The sequence below is a fragment of the Phocoena sinus genome, chromosome 5, assembly GCF_008692025.1.
Source record: "Phocoena sinus isolate mPhoSin1 chromosome 5, mPhoSin1.pri, whole genome shotgun sequence".
Lineage (NCBI taxonomy): Eukaryota > Metazoa > Chordata > Mammalia > Artiodactyla > Phocoenidae > Phocoena > Phocoena sinus.
In genome coordinates, this window is record NC_045767.1 from 15,253,941 (window position 1) to 15,267,970 (window position 14,030).

Below are 14,030 nucleotides of genomic sequence, written 5' to 3' on the forward strand. Positions count from 1 at the left end.
ACAAATAGACATGTACTGTCATCCCTCAGTATTCTGAGGGATGACAAGGAGATTGGTTCCAGGACACCTTGTAGATACCAAAATCCAGAGGTGTTCAAGTCCCTTATATAAAATGGTCTAGTACAGTTGGGCCTCTGCATCCATGGATATAGAGTGCCTACAGTATTAGGTATTTAAACAAAATAATTTCCTCCTTCATATGGACCAATTTTCCTAATTGATTCAATTAGCTAAAAAAGGGAAAATCTCCCTTTCCATCTAATTAGGTAGGTCTGAAATTTTTATATGGAAAAGTCTTCAGAGCAGCAAAATGGTTGGATATAAGTGTGTTGGAGTTGGAATCACTAGGTAGGAGATTATTTTTGAAGATGCCAGTACTTAGCAAACCAACTCTATTTTTCCCTTGGAGTTCATTTTTTAAATTTATTTAAAAATTTTTTTTACATCTTTATTGGGGTATAATTGCTTTACAATGGTGTGTTAGTTTCTGCTTTATAACAAAGTGAATCAGTTATACATATACATATGTTCCCATATCTCTTCCCTCTTGCATCTCCCTCCCTCCCACCCTCCCTAACCCACCCCTCTAGGTGGTCACAAAGCACCAAGCTGGTCTCCATGTGCTTTGCGGCTGCTTCCCATTAGCTATCTATTTTATGTTTGGTAGTGTATATATGTCCATGCCACTCTCTTGCTTTCTCACAGCTTACCCTTCCCCCTCCCCATATCCTCAAGTCCATTCTCTAGTAGGTCTGTGTCTTTATTCCTGTTTTACCCCTAGGTTCTTCATGACATTTTTTTTCCTTAAATTCCATATATATGTGTTAGCATACAGTATTTGTCTTTCTCTTTCTGACTTACTTCACTCTGTATGACAGACTCTAGGTCCATCCACCTCATTACAAATAGCTCAATTTCCTTTCTTTTCATGGCTGAGTAATATTCCATTGTATATATGTGCCACATCTTCTTTATCCATTCATCCGATGATGGACACTTAGGTTATTTCCATCTCTGGGCTATTGTAAATAGAGCTGCAATGAACATTTTGGTACATGACTCTTTTTGAATTATGGTTTTCTTAGGGTATATGCCCAGCAGTGGGATTGCTGGGTCATATGGTACTTCTATTTTTAGTTCTTTAAGGAACCTCCCTACTGTTCTCCATAGTGGCTGTACCAATTCACATTCCCACCAGCAGTGCAAGAGGGTTCCCTTTTCTCCACACCCTCTCCAGCATTTATTGTTTGTAGATATTTTGATGATGGCCATTCTGACTGGTGTGAGATGATATCTCATTGTAGTTTTGATTTGCATTTCTCTAATGATTAATGATGTTGAGCATTCTTTCATGTGTTTGTTGGCAGTCTGTATATCTTCTTTGGAGAAATGTCTATTTAGATCTTCTGCCCATTTTTGGATTGGGTTGTTTGTTTTTTGTTATTGAGCTGCATGAGCTGCTTGTAGATTTTGGAGATTAATCCTTTGTCAGTTGCTTCATTTGCAAATATTTTCTCCCATTCTGAGGGTTGTCCTTTGGTCTTGTTTATGGTTTCCTTTGCTGTGCAAAAGCTTTGAAGTTTCATTAGGTCCCATTTGTTTAATTTTGTTTTTCTTTCCATTTCTCTAGGAGGTGAGTCAAAAAGGATCTTGCTGTGATTTATGTCATAGAGTTTTCTGCCTATGTTTTCCTCTAAGAGTTTGATAGTTTCTGGCCTTACATTTAGGTCTTTAATCCATTTCGAGCTTATTTTTGTGTATGGTGTTAGGGAATGATCTAATCTTATACTTTTACATGTACCTGTCCAGTTTTCCCAGCACCACTTATTGAAGAAGCTGTCCTTTCTCCACTGTACATTCCTGCCTCCTTTATCAAAGGTAAGTTAACCATATGTGAGTGGGTTTAGCTCTGGGCTTTCTATCCTGTTCCATTGATCTATCTTTCTGTTTTTGTGCCAGTACCATACTGTCTTGAATACTGTAGCTTTGTATTATAGTCTGAAGTTAGGGAGCCTGATTCCTCCAACTCCATTTTTCGTTCTCAGGATTGCTTTGGCTATTCGGGATCTTTTGTTTTTCCATACAAATTGTGAAATTTTTTGTTCTAGTTCTGTGAAAAATGCCAGTGGTAGTTTGAAAGGGGTTGCATTGAATCTGTAGATTGCTTTGGGTAGTAGAGTCATTTTCACAATGTTGATTCTTCCAATCCAAGAACATGGTATATCTCTCCATCTATTTGTATCATCTTTAATTTCTTTCATCAGTGTCTTATAATTTTCTGCATACAGGTCTTTTGTCTCCTTAGGTAGGTTTATTCCTAGATATTTTATTCTTTTTGTTGCAATGGTAAATGTGAGTGTTTTCTTGATTTCACTTTCAGATTTTTCATCATTAGTATATAGGAATGCCAGAGATTTCTGTGCATTAATTTTGTCCTTTTCTTCTCTGATTGCTGTGGCTAAAACTTCCAAAACTATGTTGAATAAGAGTGGTGAGAGTGGGCAACTTTGTCTTGTTCCTGATCTTAGTGGAAATGCTTTTAGTTTTTCACCATTGAGGATGATGTTGGCCTTTATTATGTTGAGGAAAGTTCCCTCTATGCCTACTTTCTGCAGGGTTTTTATTATAAATGGGTGTTGAATTTTGTCGAAAGCTTTCTCTGCATCTATTGAGATAATCATATGGGTTTTCTCCTTCAATTTGTTAATGTGGTTTATAACGTTGATTGATTTGCATATATTGAAGAATCCTTGCATTCCTGGAGTAAACCCGACTTGATCATGGTGTATGATCCTTTTGATGTGCTGTTGGATTCTGTTTGCTAGTATTTTGTTGAGGATTTTTGCATCTATGTTCATCAGTGATATTGGCCTGTAGTTTTCTTTCTTTGTGACATCCGTGTCTGGTTTTGGTATCAAGGTGATGGTGACCTCGTAGAATGAGTTTGGGAGTGTTCCTCCCTCTGCTATATTTTGGAAGATTTTCAGAAGGATAGGTGTTAGCTCTTCTCTAAATATTTGATAGAATTCGCCTGTGAAGCCATCTGGTCCTGGGCTTTTGTTTGTTGGAAGATTTTTAATCACTGCTTGTCTGTAAAGGTTTTAATTTCTCCATCAAATCTGAATGAGATCCTTGCTGGGTAGAGTAATCTTGGTTGCAGCTTTTTCTCCTTCATCACTTTCAGTATGTCCTGCCACTCCCTTCTGGCTTGCAGAGTCTCTGCTGAAAGATCAGCAGTTAACCTTATGGGGATTCCCTGGTGTGTTATTTGTTGTTTTTCCCTTGCTTCTTTTGATATGTTTTCTTTGTATTTAATTTTTGACAGTTAGATTAATATGTGTCTCGGCGTATTTCTCCTTGTATTTTTCCTGTATGGGACTCTCTGTGCTTCCTGGACTTGATTAACTATTTCCTTTCCCATATTAGGGAAGTTTTCAACTATAATCTCTTCAAATATTTTCTCAGTCCCTTTCTTTTTCTCTTCTTCTTCTTCTGGAACCCCTGTAATTCGAATGTTGGTGCATTTAATATTGTCCCAGAGGTCTCTGAGACTGTCCTCAGTTCTTTTCATTCTTTTTTCTTCATTCTGCTCTGCAGTAGTTATTTGCACTATTTTATCTTTCAGGTCACTTATCCGTTCTTCTGCCTCAGTTATTCTGCTATTGAACCCATCTAGAGTATTTTTAATTTCATTTATTGTGTTGTTCATTGTTGCTTGTTTCATATTTATTTATTCTAGGTCCTTGTTAAATGTTACTTGCATTTTGTCTATTCTATTTCCAAGATTTTGGATCACCTTTGCTATCATTATTCTGAATTCTTTTTCAGGTAGACTGCCTATTTCCTCTTCATTTGTTAGGTTTAGTGGGATCTTATCTTGCTCCTTCATCTGCTGTGTGTTTTTCTGTCTTCTCATTTTGCTTATCTTACTGTGTTTGGGGTCTCCTTTTTGCAGGCTGCAGGTTTGTAGTTCCCGTTGTTTTTTGTGTCTGTCCCCAGTGGCTAAGGTTGGTTCAGTGGGTTGTGTAGGCTTCCTGGTGGAGGGGACTAGTGCCTTTGTTCTGGTGGATCAGGCTGGATCTTGCCTCTCTGGTGGGCAGGTCCACGTCTGGTGGTGTGTTTTGTGGTGTCTGTGGACTTATTATGATTTTAGGCACTGCTAATGGGTGGGGTTGTGTTCCTGTCTTCCTAGTTGTTTGGCATAGGGTGTCCAGCACTGTAGCTTTGTGGCCGTTGAGTGGAGCTGGGTCTTGGCATTGAGTTGGAGATCTCTGGGAGATTTTCGCTGTTTGATATTATGTGGACCTGGGAGGTCTCTTGTGGACCAGTGTCCTGAAGTTGGCTGTCCCACCTCAGAGGCACAGCACTGACTCCTGGCTGTAGCACCAAGAGCCTTTCATCCACACAGCTCAGAATAAGAGGGAGAAAAAGTAAAAGGAAAGAAAGAAAGAATGAAAGAGAGAGAAAGAAATGTAAAGAAAGAAAGAAAGAGAGAAAGAAAGAGAAAGAGAGAGAGAGAGAAATAAATGAAAGAAAGGAAGAAAGTAAGGAGGGAGGGGGGAAGGAAAGAAAGAAAGAAGATAAAATAAAATAAAGTAAGATAAAATAAAATAAAGTTATTAAAATAAAAATTATTATTAAGAAAAAAAATTTTTTTAAAGAAAAAACAAAAAGGACAGAAAGAACCCTAGGACAAATGGTGGAAGCAAAGCTATACAGACAAAATCACAAAGAAGCATACACATACACACTTACAAAAAGAGGAAAAGGGGGAAAAAATCATAAATCTTGCTCTCAAAGTCCACCTTCTCAATTTGGGATGATTCGTTGTCTATTCATGTATTCCACAGATTCAGGGTACATCAAGTTGATTGTGGAGCTTTAATCCACTGCTTCTGAGGCTGCTGGGAGAGATTTCCCTTTCTCTTCTTTGTTCTCACAGCTCCCAGGGCTCAGCTTTGGATTTGGCCCCGCCTCTGAGTGTAGGTTGCCCGAGGGCATCTGTTCTTCGCTCAGACAGGATGGGGTTAAAGGAGCAGCCGCTTCGGGGGAGTCTGGCTCACTCAGTCCGCGGGGAGGGAGGAGCGCGGAGTGTGGGGCGAGCCTGCGGCGGCAGAGGCCGGCGTGATGTTGCACCAGCCTGAGGCGCACTGTGCGTTCTCCCGGGGAAGTGGTCCCTGGATCCCGGGACCCTGGCAGTGGCGGGCTGCACAGGCTCCCTAAAAGGGGGCTGTGGATAGTGACCTGTGCTCGCACACAGGCTTCTTGGAGGCTGCAACAGCAGTCTTAGCATCTCGTGCCCGTCTCTGGGGTCCGCGCTTTTAGCCGTGGCTCGCGCCCATCTCTGGAACTCCTTTAAGCAGCGCTCTTAATTCCCTCTCCTCGCGCACCAGGAAACAAAGAGGGAGGAAAAAGTCTCTTGCCTCTTCGGCAGTTCCAGACTTTTCCCTGGACTCCCTCCAGGCTAGCCATGGTGTACTAAGCCCCTGCAGGCAGTGTTCACGCTGCCAACCCCAGTCCTCTCCCTGCGCTCCAACTGAAGCCCGAGCCTCAGCTCGCAGCCCCGCCTGCCCCAGCGGGTGAGCAGACAAGCCTCTCGGGCTGATGAGTGCTGGTCGGCACCCATCCTCTGTGCGGGAATCTCTCCGCTTTGCCCTCTGCACCCCTGTGGCTGCACTCTCCTCTGCGGCTCCGAAGCTTCTCCCTCCGCCACCTGCAGTCTCCACCATTGAAGGGGCTCCTAGTGTGTGGAAACCTTTCCTCCTTCACAGCTCCCTCCCAGTGGTGTAGGTGCCATCCCTATCCTTTTGTCTCTGTTTATTCTTTTTTCTTTTGCTCTACCCAGGTACGTGGGAACTTTCTTGCCTTTCGGGAGGTCTGAGGTCTTCTGCCAGCATTAAGTAGGTGTTCTGTAGGAGTTGTTCCACGTGTAGATATATTTCTGGTGTATCTGTGGGGAGGAAGGTGATCTCTGCATCTTACTCTGCCACCATCTTACCCATGTCTCTTGGAGTTCATTTTTACAGTGTGTCTTTAAAGTTAAACAAGTTAACCCTATCTTGCTTGTCTTTGTGCTATAGAGCAAGGAAGAAAAAACTTATTATTCTGTCCTTAAAAAATTAGTGATGATCTCCATTAAAAGATTCTGATGAATATTTGAAGTGTGACAATAACATACATATCATATAGTCAAGATGAAGTTGTCACCTAAAATATGCACTACTTTTATGGCCTTGGAATGTACTTGGTGGCTTTCTTGTTATTGAAGAAAACTGAATAACAAAAAGATGGAATTTAATATTATCTTAATTACTGAAATGAGAGTAGGAAGTTTATTATTCATACTAATACTAATTTTTGGCAAGTATACTATAGAAATATTAGGTATTTTTAACTTGAAGGAGATAGAAAAACTAAAAGTTTTACAAATTGCTAAAGTTTACAAGAATATAATGCAGGGCTGTTTTTATTCCAGATCATTGGGCCAGTTCCCTTCCATGTGGATTGGCCCTTAGTCTTTCCAGTAAACTCTGTGTCAGTTTTAAACTAGTTTTAACCCAGAGCCTCTGCATAGTTTGCACCATTGAAATGTGTCTAAAAAGACTTTAGTGCTCAGTTTGGTCTGTAAATTTACCTTAGGGGTGTTTGGAGTTTTCAATTAGATATTTTTATTTATGTATATATAATGTGTATATTTACAGTTACATGCTTACACCACTCATGTGATCACAGTAACCATCATAGAAATATCAAAGTGTTGTTCGTGACATCCATTTAAAATTATTGCACAATTACATGTTATGGCACTCTGCGTGTGACAAGATGACATTTTAAATGATGAGACATTTTCCTTTTATCTTTGTATATTTTATAGATAATGTAAATTAAGCAAGAAAAAACAAGCTAATCTATGAATTTTCAAATTAAATAAAAACAAAAGAATTAGTATATTTTTGAAATCACTTTTACTTCCATTTTAGTAAAAATTGAAGAATTCATAGGTCTTATGTTCTCATGATATTATTTTTTCCTAATATGGATACAAAGTAGAATATATTGGAGCAAAATATAAATTATATTATTTCCCATTATTTCACAGTTCTTAGATTGTTCTTTTTTTAAAACATTGAACATATATCAATATATAAAGAAAGGTGGAGTGTATGAACATTCATCTGGATAATCCCAATAAAAAGTTTTGCTGAAGCATTGAATTTATTTAGATGTTTTAAACCTTGATTCATTTTAATTTTTGGAGATGCAGTTAGTGTTTCTTTTTTTTTTTTTTTGCAGTATGCGGGCCTCTCACTGCTGTGGCCTCTTCCGTTGCGGAGCACAGGCTCCAGACGCGCAGGCTTAGCGGCCATGGCTCACGAGCCTAACCACTTCGTGGCATGTGGTATCTTCCCGGACCGGGGCACGAACCCGTGTCCTGTGCATCGGCAGGCGGACTCTCAACCAATGCGCCACCAGGGAAGCCCTTAGTGTTTCTTTATACACAGTAAACCGTGACATTTACATAGCTTTGTATTGTATAATAGTCTGCTCCTAAGCACAGTATCTTACTTGCACCTCATAATAAACCTGGAACATGGGCAAGGCAGGTTCTTTCCCCATTAGTAAATGAAAGGCCAGAAATATTGAAAATTTTGTGCAAGTCGTGGTGCCACTAAAGGGCAGAGACAAGAATAGAAGCAAGCACTACAGAGAAGCTATATTTTTTCCATTTCAACATGTCTGTTACAAAGAATGCAATGGAAAGTAACTATATATGATATATATGGATACATTTAACAAGAATCGTGCATGCCTATTTGAAGAAAATGGCTGCATTTTACTGAGGGGCATAGAAAAAAATTTAAGTGGTGAGAGAGAGATTTCTGGAGAGGAAGAAGTCAATTCTCTCCAAGTCAACCTGTAAACTTCACACAATTCAAGTCAAACTCCCAGTGGGATTTTTTTGTTTGTTTTTTTTGGAACTTGTCAAATGATTCGGAAGTTTATCTGGGAAAAAAGTTAATGAATAGCCAGAACTTTTATTTTTAAAGAAGAGCAATGCCCCAACCAGGTTGTAAAATGTACTCTTAAACCATAAAGATAATATGCACTAGGGTGGTTCCAGACCAGACAGAAAGATCTGTGAAATGAAGAGAAACCCAGAAACAGAACAACTATATATGGAATTTTAGCATAGGATAGAGAAGACATTTCAAACTCGTGAGGAAAGAATGGATAATTGAATAAGTGGTGTTGGAGCCAAATGGAAACACCTAACACCTTATACCAAACTGAATTCCAGATAAGTTAAATATTTATGTGGAAAAACTGAACTTATAACTCTACTGGAAAAAATATAAGTGAATATTTATATACTCAGACAGAGAAAGGATTTTCTATACCTAAATACCCCATACCTAAAGAAGAAAGATTTATAAATTTGAGTACATAAAAATATTAAAATTTAGTATGGCCTATAACCATAATTAAAATTTAAAAGGTGATGGATGAACATAGGGCTAATAACACTAATAATGAGGAATCTTATCAATTAATAAGAAAAGTATGAGCATGATAATATAAAAATGAGCAAAGAACAAGTGTCAATAATTTACTAAAGGAGAATTACAAATGAACAAAAATCAAATGAAAATGTTTACTAGATTAACAAAATAGGCACATTAAACCAAGGGAGCAATTTTCCTGTAAAGGAAGACTAGTAGTGATTTTCATCAAATATTGAGAATACAAAAGTTTTTCAGTCTTTCACACAGCCAGCTTCACAAATGCCTCTTACACATTGATTGCAAGTCGGAATCTGTGAGCATTTTCCTCTAAAGAAATCTAACTTTCAATTTGACAGAATATGTGATAGGGCAGGTAATATGTGGACTTTGATTTACTCCAGTATTAACCCTGACATGTGCCAAAGTATATAGTGGCAGTGGGCACAGCTAGGTGACACTATATTATTAATATCATTTTGTTATTTTTCTCTGATGCTCATGAGTAATCTAGTGGAAGCCAAATGGAATACATTGCTTTGAGATAGCATCCTTATACGTTTAGGAGAGAGCTGGGAGTAGATTGAGCAAGTGAGGCACTAATGTAGGGTACACAATTTAAGAGGACACCAAAACAAACTAAAAATAAAGCCCAACAAACAAGAAACCCACAGTAATCAAGATAAGTAGTACTTTAATGCAATATCGTAAAAATTTAAATGAATGAAAAAAATCCTGATGAATTATATGTAAAATTTTAAAATAAAGACAGGATCAATATTCTTGATTGTTTTTTTCCACACCCTCTCATATGACTCTGAATGGCAGTGCTTTTAAAGAATAAGATCAAAAGGACATTTACAGGGCTTCCCTGGTGGCGCAGTGGTTGAGAGTCAGCCTGCCGATGCAGGGGACACAGGTTCGTGTCCCGGTCTGGGAAGATCCCACATGCCGCAGAGCGGCTGGGCCTGTGAGCCATGGCCGCTGAGCCTTAGCATCTGGAGCCTGTGCTCCGCAACGGGAGAGGCCACAACTGTGAGAGGCCCGCGCACCGCAAAAAAAAAAAAAAAAAAAAAGATTATTAAAAAAATAAAAAGGACATTTACAAACGTCCATGAGAATTTGAAGTGCTGGTTCATAGGAACAGTGGCAAATGTTTGAAAGGAAAACAGTTTTGAACCTCAGCTGATTTTCTCCTTTGAGGTAGGCTATTCTAGATGGCCAAAGACCTAATTTATTAAGCCCATTTTTGGTAACTAGAGAAAATATCGTGGAGTACTGGATTTAAATTATGCCTTACAGATGGAATAATGGAGCATCTCCTTTTATTCCTTTCCACTCTATCTATTCCCAAGGAGTGGAAGGTCTAACATGCTCTAACTGGGCCCTGGTGCTAGAGAATAGGACTTTCAGAGAAAGGAGCTATGAGTTTCAAGTACCCTTTTCTCTATGAAATGCATTCTTGACACTTCTTCCTTTGAATTGCTTTGTGTTCCTTCTCTCCCAGCCTTAGGTTAATTATCTGGAGAGAAACAGTGGGGTATAATAGTTAAGAATGTGGTCTCTGGAATTGAACTGCCTGGATGTAAATCCTAGCTCTATCACAACTGATAGGTTATCTCGAGCAAGTTACTATATTCCTCTGAGCCTTAATTTTATCATCTGCAAAATGGGTCTCTTAAAGTTGTGAAAATTAGATTAATACATGAAAAGTGCTTAAAGCAGGGTCTGGCTTGTAGGATATACTCACAACGCTAAGCTATGACTATCTTCTTATCATATATGAAGAACATGGAGACTTCTCTCCAAGCCCCTGTGCTCTCCCTAGTTCAGCAGGGGAGAAGAGAGCAAAGAAGTTTGGGACCGAAGACCCAATTGGTTGCATTTGTAAATTTGATTGATGTATCCTCTAGAATGTATATGTGTGTCCTTTATCATTTAGGGAATTATATCTAGAGAAATGGGTTAGAATTTTAGACAACTGAACCCTGGATTTCCTTATTCTTGAAGAAATGACATTGATTATTGATAATTATCTAAACATGTGGACATTAATTTTCTGTAGTTGTAATTTAAAATGAATTAATATAATTTCAAATAATGCAATGTAGATTATAAACAGCAGTTTTTTTTTTTTTTTTTTTTTTGCGGTACGCGGGCCTCTCACTGTTGTGGCCTCTCCCGTTGCGGAGCACAGGCTCTGGACGCGCAGGCTCAGCGGCCACGGCTCACGGGCCCAGCCGCTCCGCAGCATGTGGGATCTTCCCGGACCAGGGCACGAACCCGTGTCCCCTGCATCGGCAGGCGGACTCTCAACCACTGCGCCACCAGGGAAGCCCAAACAGCAGTTTTATTTGTGTGTTTTATGTTAATATTTAAAAACTTTAGTCATTTTCATAAGAATTCAGAATTTGATGGGATTCAATGAAACAAAATCTTCAAAGCCACACTGCTTATTTTTCATATTTGTTCTTTCTAGATATGTTCCTTTCCATTTTCTGTTGTTCATGCTAAAGTAGGATCTTTTAAACTTCTTAAGTGTGGCAATAGATTTTGTGTAGATGGGTTCCATCGTTAGGTTTATTTACCTGAAAAAGTAACTCAGTAACCTGAAGTCATACTGAAAAATGCTGTGGACAGTAAGTGGTTTCAGATGCTAGTGATTTTCATCGATAAATCACATGACAGCTGAAAAAATACCATTAAAACATCATTAGTAGACTAGAAGTAGGGGTGTGAATTCCACATTACCACGTGAGAAAGTATATATATTCGTCCATATTTTAGGTTTTTCAAAATCCAAATATATAAAAAGGGGTTTTTCAGAAGCTAAAAGGAAAAGATGTAATAAAAGTATTTAATATTCTTTGGTATACTTACATCCGTACACATTATGTTTATAATTATAAATGTGTTTCCCAACATTAAAAAACATTTTATTGAAATATATTTGACATATAACACTGTGTAAATTTAAGGTGTGTAACATGTTAGTTTGACACATTTAAACGTTTTAATATGATTGCCATTGTAGTGATAATTAGCACCTCTCTAGGACTTACTACTCCTTGTGAGTTTGTAGCCTTAAACAACATCTATCCTATCCCCTCTCCCCCCAGCCCCTGCTAACCACCATCTTAGTCTGTTTTTATAGATTGGACTTTCAGATTCCACTATAAGTGATATTATAGTGTACTTTTCTTTGTCTGACTTACCTCACTTAGCATAAAGCAGTTGCTGTGACTACAGCACATACCTGACCATAGGGTAGAACTTTGCTGTGAATTTGTGCCACAGCCCAGTGTAAAGAAAAAGGAAATTGGGAGTGAAGACTCTCCAGTACTGGAGCTCTGTCTGGTATTTGCTAAAGAACTTTAGAGGCTGCCTGTAGCAGTGATTGTTATAGTGTATCAAGTTTTCCCTTTATACTTTGATGGTAATCGCAGAATTTATAACCACAGGAAATATTTTCAGTTTTATAATTCTGGCCTTCTTAGACATTTCAAGATATGTTGCAATGAAGTTTGGGGCCCTTGTACAAAATCCTGTTGGGATAAAATGTGTTTCTCATAATTGTCTGGTCAAAGATGCATCTGGTACTTCTCAGGCTCTCTGACCTGAGGCTTCTGGTTCAGTAGGTCTAGGATAGGGGTGGGAGGTAGAGGCATAGTCCATCATATGTCAGTGAGAGAGTATTTTAGAAATAATTTGCCTTTAAAAAGCTAAAAGCTTTGTTACAATTAATGTACTTACATTGACATATCATTATCACCCGAAGTCTTTAGTTTTCATTGTTTTGCCCTTGGTGTACACTCTATGCACTTGAACAAATTTATAACGACATGTATCCACCATAGTACAAACATGTTAATGATAGAGGGGGCTATGTGTATGTGAGGGACGGGAGTATATGGGAAATCTCTGTACCATCTGTTCAATATGCTGTGAATCTAAAAGTGCTCTAAAAATAAAGCCTTAAAAAAGCTTAGACCTAAAAAAGTGAATATCAAAACTTGAATAAACATTTGCAAGAAGCGAATGCTGAACAATATGGTATTGTCTAGGAGATTTTGAGGAGTAGATTGGGAATATTAGGAAGAGGTAACCAGATTGGTCTGACTGATTTTAATACAGATTTCCAGCCCCATTTTTTTTCCCTCAGTGATGCTTGATGGCTGTTTTACTCACCCTTTGCATTTTCTATACTATCTGTTAAAAATCCCACCCATTCCCCACTTGAGCGCTTTTATTACCCATTCCTAGGTCAAACAGTCTTGTTTCTGAAGCCAATAAGGAAATAATTTTTACTGGGTGTGAAATCACTCTAAAACCTCCATTTTATCTCTTCTTTCCTTTCTGATGCAGAGTAAGATGTTTCCCTTCTCTTTCACAAGGAAGTTTCTTCACCTAGGCTTTGAGCTTTTTCTCGGGACTTTAATCCAACAATTCTCCTTCTTCTTTGATTCCTTGTAGTTTTGAACTCCTGGCCTTCTTTCCTTGCTAGCTCCTCCCTCATCAAATCTTCCTCACCCTGAGCAGATTATTTCTCACAATGCTGCTTTCTTTATTAGCTATATCATGTTTTGTTTTCTCTCCATCATTACTCAAATTCTTGGAGTACAGGTCCTAGGCCCTTTTCTGTGTTGCAGACTGCTGTCTTCTTGTATTCTCACATGGCCAAAGGGTTGAGAGAGTTCCCTGGGGTCCCTTTGTTGAAGGCGCTAATCTCATTCAAAAGGGCTCTACCTTCATGACCTAATTACCTCCCAAAGTCTCCACTTCCTAATAGCATCACATTGAGGATTAGGATGTCAACATATGAATTTTGGGGAGGCACAATCATTTGATCCATTGCAGTCTCAATCTGAGCATGTCAAAAAGTCAGTGATTTTCTACTTCAGATATGCTTCTCCTTCACCATCTCCTGTATTAACAAACAACTTCATTTATACTGGGATGGGTTCAGTCTTGGCCCCATTTTCTCTTTTTCCTCATGTCTATTAAGTTAGCAAGTCCTAACAAGTCTACACACATAATGTGTCTCAAATTCCTTCTCTCTGCTGACGCTATTACTCTTGGCCAGTATGACTTATAGCCTGAGTACTACAGAGATTACTAATTAGTCTCCCTTCTGCTTCACAATCTCTGTCTATAATCCATTCTCTGCAGAACAAACAGAATGATTTATTTCAAATGCAAATATAACTTCATCCCCTCTGAAAATCTGGCAATAGTTACTTTTGACTCAAAATCCCTAACAGGTCCTACAGGACTGTGCATAATTTCATGCTCCCTCCTTATTTTTTTCTCTTTCTCTCTCCAGGTTTACTTTCTGCTTTACTGCCAACCTCCAGTATCCTGTGCTTTACATCTTAGTATCCCACTCATCTTCTTGAGGTTGCTTAAGGATTTCAAGCTCCTTGTGCTGCAGTGCTTTTTCTTAAGTTATTATTTTCCTGAAGTTCTTCCTCCTCTAGTGTTATCTGACTACCTTCTACTTTTCTGTCTTGCCCTAGCTTGAATGCTGTT